The sequence below is a fragment of the Phyllobates terribilis genome, unplaced genomic scaffold, assembly GCF_046119375.1.
Source record: "Phyllobates terribilis strain yellow unplaced genomic scaffold, ASM4611937v1 Scaffold_11__3_contigs__length_659146591, whole genome shotgun sequence".
Classification (NCBI taxonomy): domain Eukaryota; kingdom Metazoa; phylum Chordata; class Amphibia; order Anura; family Dendrobatidae; genus Phyllobates; species Phyllobates terribilis.
In genome coordinates this window covers 171,079,788-171,101,287 of record NW_027362771.1, presented here as the reverse complement: position 1 = coordinate 171,101,287, position 21,500 = coordinate 171,079,788, and the positions used below count along the sequence as shown (strand labels likewise).

Below are 21,500 nucleotides of genomic sequence, written 5' to 3'. Positions count from 1 at the left end.
GATTTGCCTTCTCTTTCACAGAATATTTAACAGTCATAATACTTAAACAGTATGGTTATCATAAGGTGTTGGATATCAATCTGAATGTGATCCATAAATCTGAACATGTCACTTTTAAATACAGTTTCTGTTACATAAAATACAGTAATTAGAAGAAAGTTTATACCAAGGTATTTTTAACAAATGTCCACTTATCAGAACATAAGATAAAATGGCAACAGATTTAATAGTGGCAGTGAACAAAGGGTTATCATACCACATGCACAGAACAGCTTCATTATTTGCCTAGCTAAATAATCCACCGCCTCTTTGTATAATCCATGCTCGTCTGAGGTGCCTGATTTTCAAATGATTGAAAGTTAAAAGCTGTCATTAAAGAAGGAAAATGCTTTTCTAGCTAATCTGTTGAGTTTCTATCAAGAAAAGACAAAGATAAAGCAAAGCTACCTGCAAAGAAAAGGCTACATTAAAGTATATAAATCACATGAATTAATTTCATTTCCTAATCACTTATATCTGATATAGAAAACTCACCTAAGTTCTTTCTTTTTTTAGCTCTTTTGACAGTTCATCATTTTTATTGCTAACACCTTAATGCAGAAACTTAATTATGTTTACAACAGATTCTCCTTTTTGTGAGTTTTTCTCAATGTAATATAGTTTTAAAGTGAAAAATTATTTTTACTGAATTGCAATGAATTCAAATAGTTAAACAAAACTAGTCCATAAAGAAAAAGTCAAGATCCTTGCTTAATTTGGAAATAATTTTTGAATTGAATCAATTCAAATAAATTTTGAACACAGAATCAAGTAACTGTTTTTTTTTCGCTACAAAACTACTTTTTCCACCATTGGAGGTTATTTGGTGTAATTTAACTTTTTATGTATTTTAAGTTTACAAGTCTCTCCTTTCCAAATCCAAGATAAAAAAGAATATTTTTCATCTTCTATATCTTTTAAAAATATTTTTGTGCTAACTCTTTACAATTGTAGATTAATATTTTTTTTGCCACACAGAAGTGGCGCTTTTTTGCCAGGTCCCTATTGAGACCAAGCTAACAAGACTAGGGCCCCATTTCTTCAAGAACAGCATTTTTCATGTTGGTTTTAATGAGGAGGCAAGCTGGAGTGAGATGCTCCAGATTCATTAAGAGACACATGCATCTTAATGATTTACAACCATCAGACAAGTGGCATGCACTTATGTGTGCGCCATGCCACAAATCCTACTGCAGTCCTTGTTGGAGTAAGATTTGTGTGCAAATAGGAAGCAGATGCTCATCATCTATTTGAAAAGCATTAGATGCCACATCCCTATCTCAGTCTAGCTCAGCCAAATTTGTTGGAGTTCTGCAGTAATTGCATGAGAACGCCAAAAGCTTGAAAATTTTAGAGTATTCCAAAGTTGTGTCAAAATGTTGCACTTTTTCAAAGCTTTCTGGCTTTAAGGAGAATCTGTCCCCCCTGGGACTTATTAGACCTCTAATATAGGCATACAGGTGATAGAAATGTAAATCTATGCACACCTATATGCTCCATATTAGAGGCTTGGTTGCTTTGAAATGCCTGTTCAGCATCTGTGGCTATACTGGTGGTGCCCAACGGTATGGAACAATTCAATAATATAGTGAAGAGAAAGCTATGACACAATAGTACTCAATTCAAGTGTATTGTTGAATTTTTAAGTCAAAATGTGAATATATAGAAAGGACTGCCAAAGTTCTTGTCCAATCTTTTTGGGTATTATAAAGAGATTGCTCTTTGTTTCATGAAGAAACAATAGCTTTTTTAAATGCCAGCTGTCCAAAAATAATGCCATTAATTAGTAAGACAAAATAGGTGTATTAAATTGTTTTGTATGTAAACAAGTAATGGCCTCTCAACCACAAGTGAAAAATTATGCCGTTTTTGAGGTAACAACTGGTTTGCTAATCAGAAAATGATTAGGCAATTACAAAGGCTTTTTATGAAACCTTCATAAAATTATCCCCTTTTTTCAAAACAGGAGTACTATTTTGATTGTGAAGAAGTTATGGCTTATTGTTAACAATTTGTTTTTTGATGCATGTTCCCTGCATGGTTTTACCACTGATGCCAGAAATTTCCTCCTCTGATGACCTCAACTTCTTATCACCCCTGTCTGGTTCTCAAGTTTTTTCCAACACAGAATCAATCATCATCATCATCATCATCATCATCATCACTTTTATTGCCATCCCTGATTTGTCTGACAGGTGTCTCTGTGTGTGCGAAATTGCTAATGCTCCTATCTTCCACACACGATTCCAACCTCTGAGCCCTGACCTGTGAGCTAAATTTTTCTGAAGGTCTTTTGCATTTCAAAGAGGGTTCTGATTTGCCTTTCTAGCAATCCTGTGAGCAGCTCTCACTTAAATTTTTCCAAACCTTCTCATGACCTCCAGTGTTCCTGTTAACTGCCATTTTTTAGTTACATTTTGAACTGAGGAAAGGGAAACTTGAAAACATGTTGCTGTCTTCTTATAGCCTTCCCCTGCATTGTGTACCTCCATCATTTTCATCTTCAGATTTCTAGTCAGCTGCTTAGAAGAACTCATGGCTGCTGTTTTTGGCCACAAGGTTAGAGGAGGCTGGGTTTTTTTAAAGCTGGGAAATTTGCATCACCTGGCCTTTCTTAACCCCTTACTGGCCTGGGGTGTATTAGTACGCCCCAGGCCATTACTCCCGGTTCAGCGCGGGCTCCGGCGCTGAGCCCACTCTGAACCAGGCACATGTCAGCTGATTCTTACAGCTGACATGTGCCCGCAACAGCCGCGGGTGGAATCGCTATCCACCCGCTGCTGTTAACTAGTTAAATGCCGCTGTCAATCACTGACAGCGGCATTTAACATCACCGTGCAGGAAGAGCGGCATTAGCCCCGCCCATCGGTGACCCCGTCACGTGATTTCGGGTCACTGATGGGTTGACATGACAACTCGGGGTCTGCAGCAGACCCCTGTGGTTGTCATGTCTCACTTGCTATGAGTGCCACCTAGTGGTCGGCGCTCATAGCACATGAGCATTTCTGCTACACAGAGGAGATCTGCTCATTGCCTCTGTGTAACATAGCCGATCAGATAACTGCAGCTTCTAGTCTCCTATGGAGACTATAGAAGCATGCAGAAAGTGGAAAAAATGTTTTTAAAAATATATAAAAAAAATCTAAAAGTTTAAATCACCCCCCTTTCGCCCCATTAAAAATAAAATAATAAAAAAAAAACACATACACATATTTGGTAACGCCGTGCTCAGAATTGCCTTATCTATCAATAGAAAAAATAATCCGATCAGTAAACGGCATAACAAGAAAAAAATTCTAAACGCCAGATTTACGGTTTTTTGATCGTCGCAACATTGAAATAAAATGCAATAACAGGCGATCAAAACATCACATCTGCCCCAAAATAGTATCAATAAAAACTTCAGCTCGACTCGCAAAAAATAAGTTTGCCCCAGATACCGAAAAACTGAGACGCCATGGGCCTCGGAAAATGGCGCCATGGTTTTTTCTTTTCTCTAGCAAGCGTTGGATTTTTTTTTCACCACTTAAATAAAAAAGAACCTATACATGTTTGGTGTCTACAAACTCATAATGACCGGCGAATAATAATGGCAGGTCAGTTTTAGGATTCGGTGAACGTGGTAAAAAAAACAAAAAAACAACAATTGTGGAATTGCATTTTTTTTGCAATTTCACCGCACTTGGAATTTTTTTCCCTTTTTCCAGTATATGATATGATTAGTGATGAACAAGCATGCTCGCTACTGCTTGGTGCTCGCCCGAGCATCTCACTGCTCGAGATGCTTGAGATGCTCATCAGGTCTATATTAGACCTGGCGCCGCCATGCTCGTCACAGTCACTCCGGATTAGAGATGAGCGTTGTTCTACTCGAACTGTTCGCCAATCTCAAATTCGAGCTGTTTTGGGCGGTGTTCGAGCCGTTCGGCGAACACGAACAATTTGAGAAAAATTCGGCTGTTCGAGGTTATGTTCGATAACTGTTCGTGCACCAAAATCATAACTGGATTTTTTCTCAGTAATGATGAAAATTAATGTTAATACGCAGTTTGAGTGTACAGCGGGGTGGGGGGAGGGGCAGGGGATGGATCTCTGCAGGAACAATGAAGATCTCCATTTTTTTTTCTCTTTCCCGCATTTGCAGTGGGGAGGTGCAATCTGTCAGCCTATCAGCAGCGCACACACGGAGGGAAGTGCTTTTTTTCACACAAGCAAGGGCATGTGTCATTGGCAGTGTATGTCACATGTCCTTGCCCTATAAGACCAAGCCATTTTCCCCGTCGCCACCATTTTCTCACTGCTGCAGCTGGGTGTTAGACGGCACCGCTGTTGCTGTGTGCGCTATACCTTGTTAATTTCAAGCCAATTTTCGCACAAATCTACAGATAGCTTGGGAGTAGGGAATAGTTGTGATTGCAGTCCTTTTAAGGACTAGGTTACAGCATTTCCTACGACTTTTATCAGGCAGGTCTGTGCTCTTAAATAGATAGTTTGTGGGAGTAAAGACTAATTGTAATTGGAGTCCTTTTCAGGACTAGGTTACATCAGTCCCTATCAGTTTTTGCCAGGCAGGTCTGTGCCAGTGCTGTGCAAGTTTTTTTCACAGCATTTGGCTGAATCTAGCAAAGCTAATCCTTTTTGGCCTATTGCAGAGTGTGTTAGTCAGTGGAGTAGCCTATCTGTGTTGCAAGATATACCACCTGTGTATAGAATACCAATTTTTTTACTGCACCTAGTGAAGTAAAATCTTTTGGGCATAGCATTATTCTATTAGTCCATCTATACTGACCTCCATCAGGTTGCAAATTGAAAATAATTTTTTTCTGCATCTAGCTCTGAAAAAATATTGGGCTTCTAGCTGTGTGTGGGACTTGTTCTATTAATCCATCTATACAGACCTCCATCAGGTTGCAAACTGAATATATTTTTTTTGCATCTACCTCTGAAAAAATATTGGGCTTCTAGCTGTGTGTGGGACTTGTTCTATTAATCCATCTATACAGACCTCCATCAGGTTGCAAACTGAATATATTTTTTTCTGCATCTACCTCTGAAAAAATATTGGGCTTCTAGCTGTGTGTGGGACTTGTTCTATTAATCCATCTATACAGACCTCCATCAGGTTGCAAACTGAATATATTTTTTTCTGCATCTACCTCTGAAAAAATATTGGGCTTCTAGCTGTGTGTGGGACTTGTTCTATTAATCCATCTATACAGACCTCCATCAGTTTGCAAACTGAATATATTTTTTTCTGCATCTACCTCTGAAAAAATATTGGGCTTCTAGCTGTGTGTGGGACTTGTTCTATTAATCCATCTATACAGACCTCCATCAGGTTGCAAACTGAATATATTTTTTTCTGCATCTACCTCTGAAAAAATATTGGGCTTCTAGCTGTGTGTGGGACTTGTTCTATTAATCCATCTATACAGACCTCCATCAGGTTGCAAACTGAATATATGTTTTTCTGCATCTACCTCTGAAAAAATATTGGGCTTCTAGCTGTGTGTGGGACTTGTTGTATTAGTCCATCTATACTGACCTCCATCAGGTTGCAAACTGAATATATTTTTTTCTGCATCTACCTCTGAAAAAATATTGGGCTTCTAGCTGTGTGTGGGACTTGTTGTATTAGTCCATCTATACTGACCTCCATCAGGTTGCAAACTGAATATATTTTTTTCTGCATCTACCTCTGAAAAAATATTGGGCTTCTAGCTGTGTGTGGGACTTGTTCTATTAATCCATCTATACAGACCTCCATCAGGTTGCAAACTGAATATATTTTTTTCTGCATCTACCTCTGAAAAAAATATTGGGCTTCTAGCTGTGTGTGGGACTTGTTCTATTAATCCATCTATACAGACCTCCATCAGGTTGCAAACTGAATATATTTTTTTCTGCATCTACCTCTGAAAAAATTTTGGGCTTCTAGCTGTGTGTGGGACTTGTTCTATTAATCCATCTATACAGACCTCCATCAGGTTGCAAATTGAATATAATTTTTTCTGCATCTACCTCTGAAAAAATATTGGGCTTCTAGCTGTGTGTGGGACTTGTTCTATTAATCCATCTATACAGACCTCCATCAGGTTGCAAACTGAATATATTTTTTTCTGCATCTACCTCTGAAAAAATATTGGGCTTCTAGCTGTGTGTGGGACTTGTTCTATTAATCCATGTATACAGACCTCCATCAGGTTGCAAACTGAATATATTTTTTTCTGCATCTACCTATGAAAAAATATTGGGCTTCTAGCTGTGTGTGGGACTTGTTCTATTAATCCATCTATACAGACCTCCATCAGGTTGCAAACTGAATATATTTTTTTCTGCATCTAACCCAGCCAATAGTTTTGGCCTAATACCACAGTTTGGCCACTCAGCTCTGCTCGGTTACCATCCATTGTTTTTTTGTGCAAACAACTCCAGAGTTGTGAATTAGTTAACCACCAAAATGAGTGGAAAAAGGCCTGCTGCTGGTGGAAAGGGGAATAGGCGTGTTGGGAAGGGGAAAAAAGGTTGTGTCCGTGGGGTAGGTGTTAAAGCAACAGTAACATCTGCAGAAGAAAGACCATCTTCCAGCCAAACTAAAATGTCTACTTCTTTTAGCGGACAATGTGATAAGATCCCTTTCTTACGGCCACGCCAATCGCTACAAATTCCAGATGAGGCACAAAAACAGCAGGTGCTTCAACGGATATCAAGTGCTCCTTTAAGTGGGCTCTCCTCCACATCAACTTCAACATCACAAATACTCCAGTCCTCAAAGGTGTCACCCCAATCGCACTTGCTTCCTCACAGCTCCCAAATCTCCAGCTGCCCGTCTGAGTATGAGGTAGAACAGATGGTTGAGTCTGCAGAGCTGTTTACTCATACTATAGCCTGGGAATCAGAGGTCGACTCCAGCGCTTCTGTGAATCCAGACGAGGAAATGATCTGCACTGATGCCCAGAATCTTTATGAGTCGGATCCAGGACCAGACGCAGAAGGTTCTGACCATAATGTAGACCCTCATTCCCAAACTGTAACTCCTGTTGGTGGAGACAATGAGGAAGACGATGATAAGACTCAAATACCTGATTGGAGCGACAACTTTAGTTTTTTGTCAGGGCAGGAACAGGTTGGCTCTGAGGACGACGGGTGTGATAACGCACAGGGAGATGATGATGAGGTTGGAGATCCCACTTACTGTCAACCCACAGTCAGCCAAGAGATGAGGTCAGCAGAGGAGGTGGAGGAAGATGCTAGTGACGACGAGGTCAGGTTGTGCCTTCCTGGACAGAGACGTAGTACTGGAAGCACGTCAACAACTGCATCCTCAAACACAACTCTGCCTCTCACCACAACTCGTGGTGGCTCTTCAGGTCGCATGGGTGCTAAGCCTTGCATAGCCTGGGCATTTTTTCAGATCGATAAAGATGACCCAACTCGTGTTATCTGTAACATTTGTCAGCAAAAGCTAAGTAGAGGCCAAAAAATACATAGTTTGAGTACTTCATGCATGAACCGGCACATGGACATGAAGCATAAGTTGCAGTGGGAAGCTCAGTGTGCTACAATGCGGCCTAGCCGGCCGGGCCAACCACCGTCTGCCATATCTTGTGCATCCGCGGCCTCTTCATCCTCTGTGACTGGGGGGACAGCAGTCACACCTGTTTTGGGGCGCAGACCTGCCACCTCTTTACCCGCAACAGCCAGCGTGATTGGCAGGTCATCATTTTCTTTGGAGGTGGTAACACCAGCTGGTGTTGAGCGCTGTCCGACATCGATAGCACCACCTTTGGATCAAGGCAACCTAACATGTCCGCCTACATCTTCCTCACAGACCGGCAGTTTGCCGGGGACACCCTTATCAACCCCGTCTAAGCACAATAGCCAGCCCTCGGTCCCTCAGATGTGGACAAGTAAAAGACCATTTCCTCCTAGCCATGAGAAAGCTAAGAGGTTGAATTTCACCATCTGCAAGCTCTTGGCTACAGAAATGCTGCCTTTCCGCCTGGTGGACACAGAGGATTTTCGAGACCTTATGTCCGTCGCAGTGCCCCAGTACCAGATGCCCAGTCGGCACTACTTCTCAAAGAAAGGTGTGCCTGCGCTCCACCAGCATGTCGCACACAACATCACCGCTTCTTTGAGAAACTCTGTGTGTGACAGGGTGCATTTCACCACAGACACTTGGACGAGTAGGCATGGACAGGGGCGTTACATGTCGCTGACTGGGCACTGGGTAACTATGGTGACAGCAGGACAAGGGGCTGCTGTCCAAGTCTTGCCGACCCCACAAGTTGTGCGTCAATCCTCTTTATGTCAAAGTTCCTCCACTGCTTCTGCCTCCTCAACCTCCTCTCGGTCTTCCACCTGCACCCAAAGTCTGTCTGGTCATGCCACAAGCTTTCTAGCTGCGCAGAAGGGATCCTGCACACCTCCTTACTATGCTGGCAGTAGGGCTCAACGTCATCAGGCGGTTTTTACATTGAAATGTCTGGGAAATGTGAGTCACACAGCTGAGGAGTTGTGGTCAGCTCTGGAGAACCAATTTCATGAATGGTTGTCTCCACTGGACCTGAAACCAGGGAAGGCCGTGTGCGACAATGCTGCAAACCTGGGTGCGGCCCTTCGCCGGGGCAATGTCACACACGTGCCTTGTATGGCTCACGTGTTGAACCTGGTTGTCCAGCAATTTTTAGCCCACTATCCCAGACTAGATGGCCTTCTGCAGAGGGCACGGTCGCTGTGTGCTCACTTCCGCCGTTCGCATCCCGCAGCTCAGCGACTTACATCTCTACAGAAGTCGTTGGGCCTGCCACTTCACCGGCTAAAATGCGATGTGCCTACCCGGTGGAATTCAACTCTGCACATGTTGCAGCGACTGTGGCAGCACCGACAAGCCCTGGTGCAATACGTTCTGACGTATAGCCTGGGCCAACGAGATTCAGAGGTGGGGCAAATCACGCTGGAGGAGTGGTCTCAGATCAGGGACCTATGCACCCTTCTGCACAGTTTTGAAATGGCGACGAAGATGTTTAGTGCTGACGATGCCATTATCAGCATGACTATTCCGGTGATTTACATGCTGGAGCACATGTTAAACAGAATTCGGAGTCAGGTGGTGGCACAAGAGGACGTGGAGGAAGTAGAGGAGGAGGAGTTGTATGCGGAAGGGCTAACATCTGCAAGGTCCAGACGGTCGGCAGCACCAAGGCGGCAGGCATGTGAGGGTGGGGGAGATGGTTTTACCAGGGCGCATGGTAGCAGCCAAACTAGTGAGGAAGGTGCAGGAGCCCAGGAAGAAGTGGAGGACGAACTGATGGAAGACTCATCAGATGAGGGAGACCTTGATCACATTTCTGTTGTGCGAGGTTGGGGGGAGAGGACAGAGGAAGGAAGCATGATTGTTACCTCGCCACCAACACAACAGGGACTTGGTGCTCCTGAATGCGCAACACACATGAGTGCCTTCTTGCTGCACTACCTGCAACATGACCCTCGAATTGTGAGAATTAGAAATAATCCTGACTACTGGGTTGCCACACTGTTAGATCCCCGGTACAAAAGTAAATTTGCAGAAATTATTCCTGCCATAGAAAGGGATGCACGCATGCAGGAGTATCAGCAGAGACTGTTGCAGAATCTTACATGTGCTTTTCCACAAAATACCAGTGGTGCACGTAGTGAATCTCACAGTTCCAACTTGCCAACCGTGGGACCGTCAAGTGTTCAGCACTCAAACCGTAACAGAACCACAGTATCTGCTGGTAACATCAATTTTGCGGAATCATTTCACCACTTTTTTAGCCCATCCTTTGCAAGGCCACAGGAGACAAGAAGTCTGACACATAGTCAACGCCTAGAGACGATGGTACAGGAGTATCTCCAAGTAAACATTGAAGCCACGACTGTGTCACTGGACCCTTGCTCTTTTTGGGCTTCCAATCTGGATAAATGGCCGGAGCTAGCCACTTACGCCTTGGAGATCTTGTCATGCCCCGCAGCCAGCGTTCTGTCTGAACGTGTGTTCAGCGCTGCTGGTGGTGTGCTGACAGATAAGCGCACGTGGCTCTCCACTGATAATGTAGACAGACTCACGTTCATAAAGATGAACAAATCATGGATCCGAAATGACTTTTCTACCCCTGTGTCATCCTGGGGAGAGTAAAAGCTTGATAATTGGTTAAAATCACCCTACCAACCGTTTTAAGCTTTCAAATTACTAATCATGTTTATCTGTATCTTGGCTGGAGAATAATTTGGGCTTTGTAGCAGTGTGCAGCACTGATTCTATTAGGCCATCTATAATAAGCTCCACCACATTTAAAATTACTAATCATGTTTATCTGTATCTTGACTGGAAAATAATTTGGGCTTTGTAGCAGTGTGCAGCACTGATCCTATTAGGCCATCTATACTAAAGCTTCACCAGATTTAAAATTAATAATAATTTTTAGCTGCATCTAGCCCGGAAAATAATTTTGGGGCTCCGAGATGCGCAAGACACATAAGTGCCTTCTTGCTGCACTACCTGCAGCATGACCCTCATATTGTCAGAATTCGAAGTAATCATGACTACTGGGTTGCCACACTCTTAGATCCCCCAAACTTTTCGATCAACCTTTTCATTTTAATAAAGACCAAAAAAATTGTCATTTTTGAAATTATAAGCATTAGCAGGTTGTTAGAAACTGAAATCAATCAGTTTTCAACTCAAAACTTTATTCTAGGTGATGTTACATTTTCACATAGGACCCCTTGTTCGAAAGGAGCTTCTGAACTCTCTCGTCCATTGAATTTGTCAGGTTTTGGATGGTTTCTGCTTCAATTGTTTTGCATGAGGACAGAATACCCTCCCAGAGCTGTTGCTTAGATGTGAACTGCCTCCCGCCATCATAGACACTCCTTTTAATGATGCTCCAAAGGTTCTGAATGGGGTACAGGTCAGGGGAGCATGGGGGTCACACCATAAGTTTGTCCCCTTTTATGCCCATATCAGCCAGAGATGCAGATGTTTTATGTGCAGCATGAGATGGTGCATTATCATGCAGAAAAATGATCTTGCTGTGAAATACACGGTTCTTCTTCTTGAACCATGGCAGGAAGTGCTGTTTGAGAAAATCCACATACATTATGGAGTTCATCTTTAGCGCCTTCAGGGATCCTAAAGGGGCCGACAATCTCTCTCCCCATGATTCCAGCCCAAAACATTACTCCACCTCCTCCTTGTTGGCGCTGTAGCCGTGTTTGCGTGGGGTGTCCATCAACCAGCCATCCTCCACTCCATCCATCTGGACCATCGAGCGCTGCACGGCACTCATCCGTGAACAAAACAGTTTTGAAATCAGTCTTCATGTAATGTTTGGCCCACTGGAGCCATTTCTGCTTGTGTCAAGTGGATAGAGGAGGTCGACAGGATGGCGTATGCACAGCTGCAAACCTCTGAAGGACCCTGCATCTTGTTGTTCGGGGGACGTTGGAGGCACAAGCAGCTTCAAAAACTTGTCTGCTGCTATGACAAGGCTTTTTTGCCGCTGCTCTTTCAACCTGATGTAATTGCCTGTAGGAAAGAGTCCTCAATTTGCCCTTATCAGCACGCACACGTGTGTACTGTGAATCAGCTACATACTTCTTGATTGCCAAGACACTTCATCCTGATCATCGCACAATGTTGATTGTAGTCATGCCTTGACCTAAACACTCCACAATTTGTTGCTTCTCAGCAGCCGACACATCCTTTTTCTTTCCCATTTTGGCAGAAAATGTAGGCTGCTTATAATGTGAGACAGCCTTCTTAAGTAGTCTTGCCTTTCATTGGACACACCTGCCAAACTAATTAGCACAGGTGTCTGCATTTGCTTACAGTGATATAAAGAGCCCTGACACACATCACCATCAATGAGTTTAACTGACAAACAAACAAATTCTTCCCTTATCACTCCTAAACACTTTTTGCATAATAATTTGGAACGCAGTGTACATGTGCTTTTCCACAAAACACCAGTGGTTCACGTAGTGAATCTTACAGTTCTAACTTGCCAACCGTGGTCTGTATGGAGTTGTTCAATAAAGGGCCCAAAATTAAGATAACATAGATGGGAGAGGTCTCTATGAATAGGAATTCCTAAGTATTTGATACCCTGTGAGGGCCAGGCAAAGGGAAAGTTGGACTGGATGGAATCCTATATGGATTTGGGGAGGGAGACATCGAGGGCCTCAGACTTCGCTGCATTGATTTTAAAATTTGACCATGTAACAAAGTGATCTATTTCAGCCATAACAGCATGGATGGATATATGTGATTGAGTGATATATACTAGGACATCATCAGCAAATAGAGAGAACTTGTACTCGGTGCCTCCCACCTCAATCCACCTAATATTGGGGTTATGGCGAATTGATGAGAGCAGGTGCTCCGTCACTAGGATGTATAAGAGAGGGGACAGAGGACATCCCTGCCTTGTCCCATTGGTGATTGTGAAAGGTGATGAAAATGTTCTGATGCACCCCCTGGGCCTTGGGACACCCGGAGCCGGACCCTTTTTGGTGGATGCTGGTGGTTGCAGTCTCCATGGCGGCGACCCGGTTCCGTGGCTCAGGGCGGTCAAACCAGTGGCGGAACTATTTATGTGGTTTTGATGTTTAAATGTCCGACTACGCCACCCGTCGATTGCGGTCAGAGTGAACCGCCGCTGCAGGGCAGACCGCTGAGGCTGGTGTTGTGGGTGCAGCAGAGCGTAGCATAACTCCCCACGGGAGTAGAGTATAGCCTCAGGGCAGTGTATGTGGAGGATGGGGGTGATGGTGCAGGGCAGCAGCAGTAACGACACGGAGTCAGTGATGCAGTCCAGGGCCTTTACTCACAGTTCTTATTATCCAGACCACGTCTGCAGGTAACGGCTGCCCACGTCGTACTGTGCTCACCAGGTGAGGGGCTCAGACAACTCCCAGTTAACTTTGGAGCGCTTCACAGGACCCCCTTTATGTGTCCTTTGTCTGGCCTTTCTTACCAACCCTTCTGTCCGGCTGCCTCGGGCCTCCTCTTGGTAAACTTGGCGCCAGTTTCCCTGACCCTATGTGGTGCCTTCCTAGCGGGTGTAGCGAGGGGCTGCGCCACATAAAATGTCAGAGCCTCCGGTTTCTAGCTGAGGGTCGTTTCCTGCCTCCACTAGTTTCGGGGACCGGTCTCCCCCTTTGGCCTGACCCCTCCACGCAGGTGGATTCGGGCGTGCGGTGGCGACTCGCCCGTCCGCACCCCTGGGATCCCTTCATTCCTCGTTCCTGGAGCCTTCTCCGCTCCTCTTCCTTCGTTCTCCCTCTTCCAGGCCTGGGCCTCTGTTACTAGGCCCGCCTCCGGAGCAGAGCTCATGCAGAGCCCCTGCTCCCTGCCACTTCTGCTCAGACTTCTCTGCACTGAACTAAGATGGTGCCCACCTTTTATACTCCCTTCTCAATGCACCCAGGAACTGCTTCCTCCCTGCTCCTGCACTACAGGGTTCCCCTTCCTCAGTGTTCCCTCCCCCCACTCCAGCCAGGGACAGGGACAGTCGTGCCCATCTCAGAGGCATATTGGTCGCCCTGCCCCACGGCAATGTGGTGTAATGCATGCAGGTGTCGGGTCCTGATCCACACTCCATCCTTACCTGAGCGTGAGATATCACACCTCTGGGTGAGGCGCAATACCTCTGTAGCAACCGAGCCCTCAGGGTGCTACAGTTCCATTTATCTTCAGCCTAGGTGACGTATTGTGATACAGGGCCGTGATTTTGGCTATAAAAGGGTCCCCTAGACCCCTACCCCAAGCTTTTTAAGAGAATCATATATGGCGTGCCAGGAGACTCTATGGAATGCTTTCTCAGCATCCAACGAGAGTATCTAATTACAAATTTTTAACTGCATCTAGCCCAGGAAATACTTTGTGCCTAGTAGCAGTGTCTACTAGTCAGCGGATTATCCCGGCTGTTAAGCAAGCTACACCACCTGTAGTTTAGACACTTAATTTTTTCAAAGGAAATGCTTCGGGACCATGGGATACTCAGTGAAGAGCATCAGGAGGCACCCCAAGGCATAGGGGCTGGGACTGGCAGTAGGATGCCTTGCGGTGGACAGCCGAGCTCGATCCTTATAAAAGCTTTTTAACTGCAGCAGCTTTAGTGGACGCTACTGGAGCTGGAATTACGCGGCTGCTGGCATGAGACTTGCCCTCCAATAGATCCTTGTAAATGGATTTAAAGTGTATTCATTCAAATTAGAGAGACAATTTAAATTAAAAAGCTTAGAGCTGCCTCCACCACAGGGGGGCTCGCTTGACCCACCAGCGGACAGGCACCAGTATTGGGAGAGGGGGGCTGGCCATCAGGGTTCACCGCGGCTCTGGCACAAACCCGGCGACACGGAGGTGGCACGGGCTGGAGCGGACTGGCCGTGTCGGCTTCTCACTTTTTGGATTTTAGAAGGGCATGACATGCCTATATCTGTGTCTCCCCCTCCTTTTACTCCTCCACCTCTTTTATTTTCGCATGACTATATGTACTTGTCACTTTTCCATGTGTTAGTTATGTCTTCTGAGCAGTTTATCAGCTTTTGGACACCTTTGAAGGTGTTTTCTATGTGTTTCTATGTGTTTTTGTTTGCCTGCCATTGGTTTTAACGGTGTTCGAAGGTGTTCGACGAACAGTTCGACGAACAGTTCGGCGAACACACGGGTGTTCGACGAACCGAACCGAACTCGAACACTACGGGGGTGGCTCAACACTACTCCGGATCAGACAGTGTAGGGAGAGCTGCTGCTGCGTTAGGGAGAGATTTCATTGTGTATTAGGTAGTGTAGGGAGAAAAAACGTACATTACACATATCCATCTTAACAAACAGTCCTTCTGATGACTAATCCATCTGCAGAGATATCAGGCAGGCAGGGTGTATAGGCAGGCAGTGTATATAGCAGACTGCAGTGCATATAGCACAAGAGGCTCCATTCCAATTCTGCTTTCTGCTGCTGTTAGATATTTCTATACAAAGGCCCAAGTCTCAGGGGCCAACAATACTTTTCTTTGTATGTTAATCCTCATTATTTGCTTAAAAAGAAATCCAGAGAACACAGTTTTTTCTGTGCCATTTGCTTGTTGGCACTGCAGAATACAGCCAGGTCCTTTCCATATTAGAGCGCTAGAAATCCAGCTATTTACAACTGTGTTTTCTCCATCATATATACGTTGTCAGAAAATACTGCAATTTCTGGCCTCCATTAAAAATTTCAGTGTGTCAGTGAAGCAATTCACCGCAGTTTGCTGTTTAAAGTACATACCTACAGGCCAGGAATTCAAAACTGTGTTTTCTCCGTCAAAAGGATCACATATATGTTGTCAGAAAATACTTCCATTTCTGGCCTCCATTAAAAATTTCCTTTAGTGTGTCAGTGAAGAAATTCACCGCAGTTTGCTGTTCAAACTACTTACCTACAGGCCAGGTATTTAAAACTCTGTTTTCACCATCACAGGGATCACATATACGTTGTCAGAAAATACTGCCATTTCTGGCCTCCATTAAAAATTTCCTTTAGTGTGTCAGTGAAGTAATTCACCGCAGTTTGCTGTTCAAACTACTTACCTACAGGCAAGGTATTAAAAACTCTGTTTTCTCCATCACACGGATCACATATAAGTTCGCTCCAAACTCAGTCATTTGTAGTGAGCGTGGAAGATACTGTCCTCTATTTAAAATGGGCAAGGCATGTGGCAAGGGACGGGGAACTGAACGTGATGGTAATGGTGCATGCAGAGGCCGAGGACAAGTCAGTGGGCAAGCCAAAATTGTGCCACAACAAACACCCACATCTTCTTGCCTGACCTCCCTGTCCCAATTTATAGGGGACCGCAGCACATCACTATTGAACGCAGAGCAGTGTCAAAAGGTTGTTGGTTGGATAGCGGATAATGCTTCCAGTCAATTAGCCACTACCACCACCACCCTGTCTTCCACACGGTCAAGTCTCGGTAGCAGTGAGTCCGGACCGCATACTCCTCACCCTGATCCTCCTTCCTCCCACCATGACGAGTACCCAGAGACAACTGATCCCACACTTGGACACTCTGAAGAGCTGTTCACTTTTCCATTTATAGATTCGGGCCTCTCGTCCGGTCCACTTAAAGTGGGGCAAGAGGAGATCGCGTGTAGCAATGCCCAAATATTTGAGCAGCCACGGTCACACGAAGGCGATGGTGGGAAAGTATCACAAGAGGTGGACGATGATGAGATACAATTGCCAGAAAGTCAGGAGGAGGACCAGGGTGCGGAAGTGGAAGACAAGGTGGAGGATGCTATAGTAACTGACCCAACCTGGCAGGAGGACATGCAGAGCGAGGACAGCAGCACACAGGGGGAGGGAGGCAGAGCACCCCGACAGGCAGGAAGAAGCAGTGTGGTGGCTGCAGACAGAAGGCAGGCAACCATTCCCCATAACATCAACATGAAGGAAGTTGCTGGTACAACTGTTAGGTCTTCCCGAGTCTGGTTGTTTTTTATAGACTCTGCTGATAACCCCAAAAAGGCCATTTGCACCACCTGCCAGGCCAGCAAAACGACCAGCCTGACCACCACCAGCATGATCAGGCACATGACAGCAAAGCACCCAACTTTGTGGGCCGAACCCCAGGGTCCAGGGACAGTGTCTGCGGGTGGCACCATTGCTTCTTCCGCTGTTGTGCATGCAAGTCAATCCCCTGTCCATGGTGCATCCGAAAATGCCTCCTGCCCTGCACCTGTCATTTCACACTCTCAAGTAGCAGCATCAGGAAGCACGTCAATGTCCTTGTCCCAGCGGTCAACAGCTCCTACACCTCATCCTCCCCAGCCTCCTCCTCCTCTTCAGCCTCCATCTCCGAAATGACCACATCAGTCACAAGCTGGAAGCACTGCAGCACTGCCTCGGTCAAGCGGCAACAGGCTGTGCTAAAGCTAATATGCTTAGGTGAAAAAATGCACAATGCTGAAGAGTTGTGGACAGCTCTGAAAGAGCAGGCAGATCTTTGGCTCACACTGCTGAACCTACAGCCAGGCATGGTCGTGGGTGACGATGGCCAGAAACTGGTGGCGGCTCTGAGGCGAGGCGAGCTCACACACGTACCATGCCTGGCCCATGTGCTTAACCTCGTGGTTCAGCAGTTTCTCAAATCCTACCCATAGCTGCCGGATCGGCTTGTTAAAGTACGCCGCCTGTGTGCCCATTTTAGAAAGTCAGCTCCAGCTTCCGCCGCTCTTGCAGTGTTTCAGCAGCGTTTGCTGCGTTTACCAACATGGATTGGGTGACAATGAGGAAGAGGAAGGACAGAAGCTAGTTTCATGCACTATAGACGGTACTACCTGCACAGCTGTCATACCGTCTGTTCAGCGTGGATGGCCAGAGGACAGATAGGATGAGGAGGAGGAGAGCATGGTCAGTCATCCTCTTGGTGAGGACACAGAAGTCTTGCCTGTTAGTAGTCTGGCACGCATGGCTGAGTTTATGCTATGCTGCCTTTCCCTTGACCCTTGCGTTCTCAAAATTTTGGGTGACAGTCATTACTGGTTGGTGACACTTCTAGACCCAAGCTACAAGGAGAACATTATATCTCTTATTCCTGAGGCGGACAGGTGTACAAAAATAGGGCAGTACCAGAAGGCTCTTGTTGCGGAACTATTAAAAAAATTCCCATCTGAAAACGCTGGCAGCATAGTGGCAAAGGGCACACTTCATTGGACAACCAAGGAGTACAGGCGAGAGAGACACAACTTAAATCCAGCAGAGGCAGGGGAACACTGTCAAAGTTCTGGGAGAGTTTTCTCAGAGCCTCCCATCACACAGGCCCTGAGGCGCGGGGTACTCTTACAAGGAGAGCAAAGTTTGGGAAGATGCTGAGGGAGTACCTTGCCGACTGTACCAATGTCCTCCGTGATTCCTCTGGGCCTTATAATTATTGGGTATCCAAGCTGGATACATGGAATGAATTGGCTCTCTATACCTTGGAGGTCCGGGCCTGCCCTGCCACTAGCGTTTTATCAGAGCGGGTTTTTAGTGCCACTGGTGGAATTATAACTGATAAGCGCATCCGCCTGTCAACTGAAAATGCTGACAGGCTGACTCTTATAAAAATGAACAATGGCTGGATTGGGCCAGACTTCTCAACACCACTGAATGATAGCAGCGTAACATAAACTCCAATCCAGTGTCTTTTCTTGGGAGGTGTATTCCCATGCACCTTTTCACACCCACACATGGGTATACGCTTTCTGATTTTGGCTATTTACTCTTGTCCTTCTCCTTCTCCTCATCCTCCACCACCATATCATCAGGGTGACCGTGGTCCATGATGCAACACCCACATAATTTTTTTAAAGGGTGTTTATGATGCCCGCAAAAAAAAATTTTTATACAGTATGTTCATGTATACCCCCCAGGGGTAAATGTTTGTCAGCCCTTACACTTAGTGCATGGGCATTACAAGTATAGGAGGCTGGCACCTTTCTAATGGGAACATTTTTTTGTGAGGCCCTCCTCCACATCTCTTCCAAGGGTCATTGAAGTGCCTCCAAATTTTTGGCAGCTCTTGCATTCACTGCATAGGCCAAAACTTTTGGAGACTCTCTCCTTTCTAATGGGAATTTGTCGTTACTGTGGCCCTGCTCGATGTGTCTTTAAATTCTTAGTGGGGTTTTTCCTAAAATTGGTCAGCCGTTGGACTCACTGCATAACCTATAACTGTATAGCAGACCCTCTCCTTTCTAATGGGAACATGTCGTTCCTTGCTGCTTGTGGCCCTGCTCCGTATGTCTTTAAATTCTTAGTGGGGTTTTTCCTAAAATTGTCAGCCGTTGGACTCACTGCATACCCTATAACCGTATAGCAGACCCTCTCCTTTCTAATGGGAACATGTCGTACCATGTTACTGTGGCCCTGCTCTGTGTGTCTTTAAATTCTTAGTCGGGTTTTTCATAAAATTGGTCAGCCGTTGGACTCACTGCATACCCTATAACTGTATAGCAGACTTTCTCCTTTCTAATGGGAACATGTCAAACCTTGTTACTGTGGCCCTGCTCTTTGTATTTTTAAATTCTTATTGGGGTTTTCCTAAAATAGGTCAGCCGTTGGACTCACTGCATACCCAATAACTGTATAGCAAACCCTTTCCTTTCTCATGGGAACATGTGGTACCTTGTTACTGTTGCCCTGCTCCGTGTGTCTTTAAATTCTTAGTGGGGTTTTTCCTAAAATTGTCAGCCGTTGGAATCACTGCATACCCTATAACTGTATAGCAGACTCTCTCCTTTCTAATGGGAACATGTCGTACCTTGTTACTGTGGCCCTGCTCTATGTGTCTTTAAATTCTTAGTGGGGTTTTTCCCAAATTTTGGCAGCCCTTGCAGTCACAGCATGGGCATTACCAATATAGCAGACTCGCTCCCATTGAAATGTGTTTATAATGGGAACATTTTTTTACTGAGACCCTCCTTTATGTCTCTTCAAAGGGGTATTGGGTTGCGTCCAAATTTTTGGCAGCCTTTGCAGTCACTGGATACGCAATAACAGTATAGGAGACCCACTTGTTAATAATGGGAACAACAAAGCATAGCCGGTTGATGGCTCTCTAACAATAGCTAGGGCCGAATGCTGGCCTTTTAAGAATAGCAAGGGCCGTCTGATGTCCCTATAAAAATAGGCTTTATGACTTTCAGAGTCCCTCCATCATAAATAAAACAGGATGTGTCTGATGATGTGTCACACACCACATTGCCAGATAAGGTTGTAAAATGTTAAAATGACATTTCCCGGTGAATGAATTTGTCTTAAAAAATAACGTAAAAAAAACAAAACAATAGGATCTTTCTTTAGTATAAAAAACAGCATCACCAATTTAACCTCAACGTATTCACATTGTTCAGCTCGTGCACCTCCTCCTCCATCTCCAAAATGACCACATCAGTCACAAGCTGACAGTACTGCAGCACTGCCTTGGCTAAGCGGCAACAGGCTGTGCTGAAGATAAAATGCTTAATGCTTAATTGACAAACTGACCAGCACTGCAGAGTTGTTGAAAGCTGTAACACAGCAGTCTGATCTGTGGCTCTCACCGCTGAACATACAGCCAGGCATGGTCATGTGTGACATTGGGCGGAACCTGGTGATGGAGAAAAGACTGCCGGGGTAGATACGGTTTCCCTCTATGCCAGTCCTTTCACTGAGAAGAATATGGCTGTGGTGAAATACAACTCCCACTGAGAAGCTGTTTCAGATTGAGAAACATCGTGCCCACCAGAGGATTTGATTCTGATGGCTAACCTTTCTCCCCCGCTCAAGAGCCCCATAGCAGCTGCAAAGTTAGCACTATCATGAACTCTCCTGAGGTAGAAGCCAAGGCACACCAGAGAATTCTCTGGAGGGTCCGTCCAACCCTGCCGAGAAGTAGTCCTGGCTAAGAAAAGTGTGTGGGAAGGTTCCCGGACACTCTATGGCTGCTTTTTTACTGAGGAGGAAACACATGCAAACACGGGGAGAACATACAAAGTCCTTGCAGATGTTGTCCTTGCTGGGATTTGAACCCAGGATCCAAGCGCTGCAAGGCTTCAGTGCTAACCACTGATGCATTGTGATGCCGTTCACCCTCTAATATCTAACAGGCTGGAGAAACTTGCACCTACTGCCACTCTATCTTCAGCTCCTTTGTGAGAAAATGTATTTGGGAAGCCACTCAGTCTACCAAATAAAATTCCTTAGAAGGAAATTGGGGATGGCTTTGCTACTGGTACTGGGGCAGTGCTAATACCATGGTGTCGTACCATAGTTTGCTGGAAATATTCCAGGCTGGTAGGAGGCAAGCAAATTCCCACAGAAAAGTACCAGCAGTAATGTTCAGGCCACATTTCAAGTGCAAGCAGCTTTAGAGGACTTCCTGGGAGAAATTACACTCAGGGTAGATACGGATTCCCTCTATGCCAGTCCTTTCACTGAGCTAAATACAACTCTCAGCAAAAAAAGTTGTGGACTGGCTCCGTATCATCCCTGGCCACATTCACCTGTCCACGCGTTTGAGTTAGGCGGTCCTTCCCAGTAAGTGCACTGGGGAGGGCACGGGTAATGTTGTGGGACCTGTGCTTGTGGAAGGCGGAGACGATACCGGGAAAAATAATGGTCTCTGGGGACCGAGTATGGATACCCGGTCGCCGCCGCCATAAGATTGTGGACAGCTTCCGCCTCCATGAGCCTGAAAGGCCATATGTCAAGTGCAAGCAGCTGCCCAGAAATCTGGCAGTTTAGTGTTGCGGCCTGTGGGTGGGTGGATGGCTGGCTGCACACTTGCACTTGCATTCCAAGTAACAGAAAACTAAGCAAATGGTGGCCTCTATCATCATCATGGCCTCACCTCGGCACTATGAACTCTCCTGAAGGAGAAGCCAGGGCCCGCCAGAGGAGTCTCCGGTTCTCTGGTGGGCTCGT

At 45.5% G+C, this 21,500-nt stretch overlaps 1 protein-coding gene across 1 annotated transcript in view; it reads right to left on the bottom strand.

Annotated features, from left to right (window-relative positions):
* Positions 1-21,500, bottom strand: part of TRHDE (thyrotropin releasing hormone degrading enzyme) — a 1,416,750-nt gene that overhangs the window by 710,907 nt on the left and 684,343 nt on the right. The gene's annotated exons all lie outside the window — the stretch shown is intronic.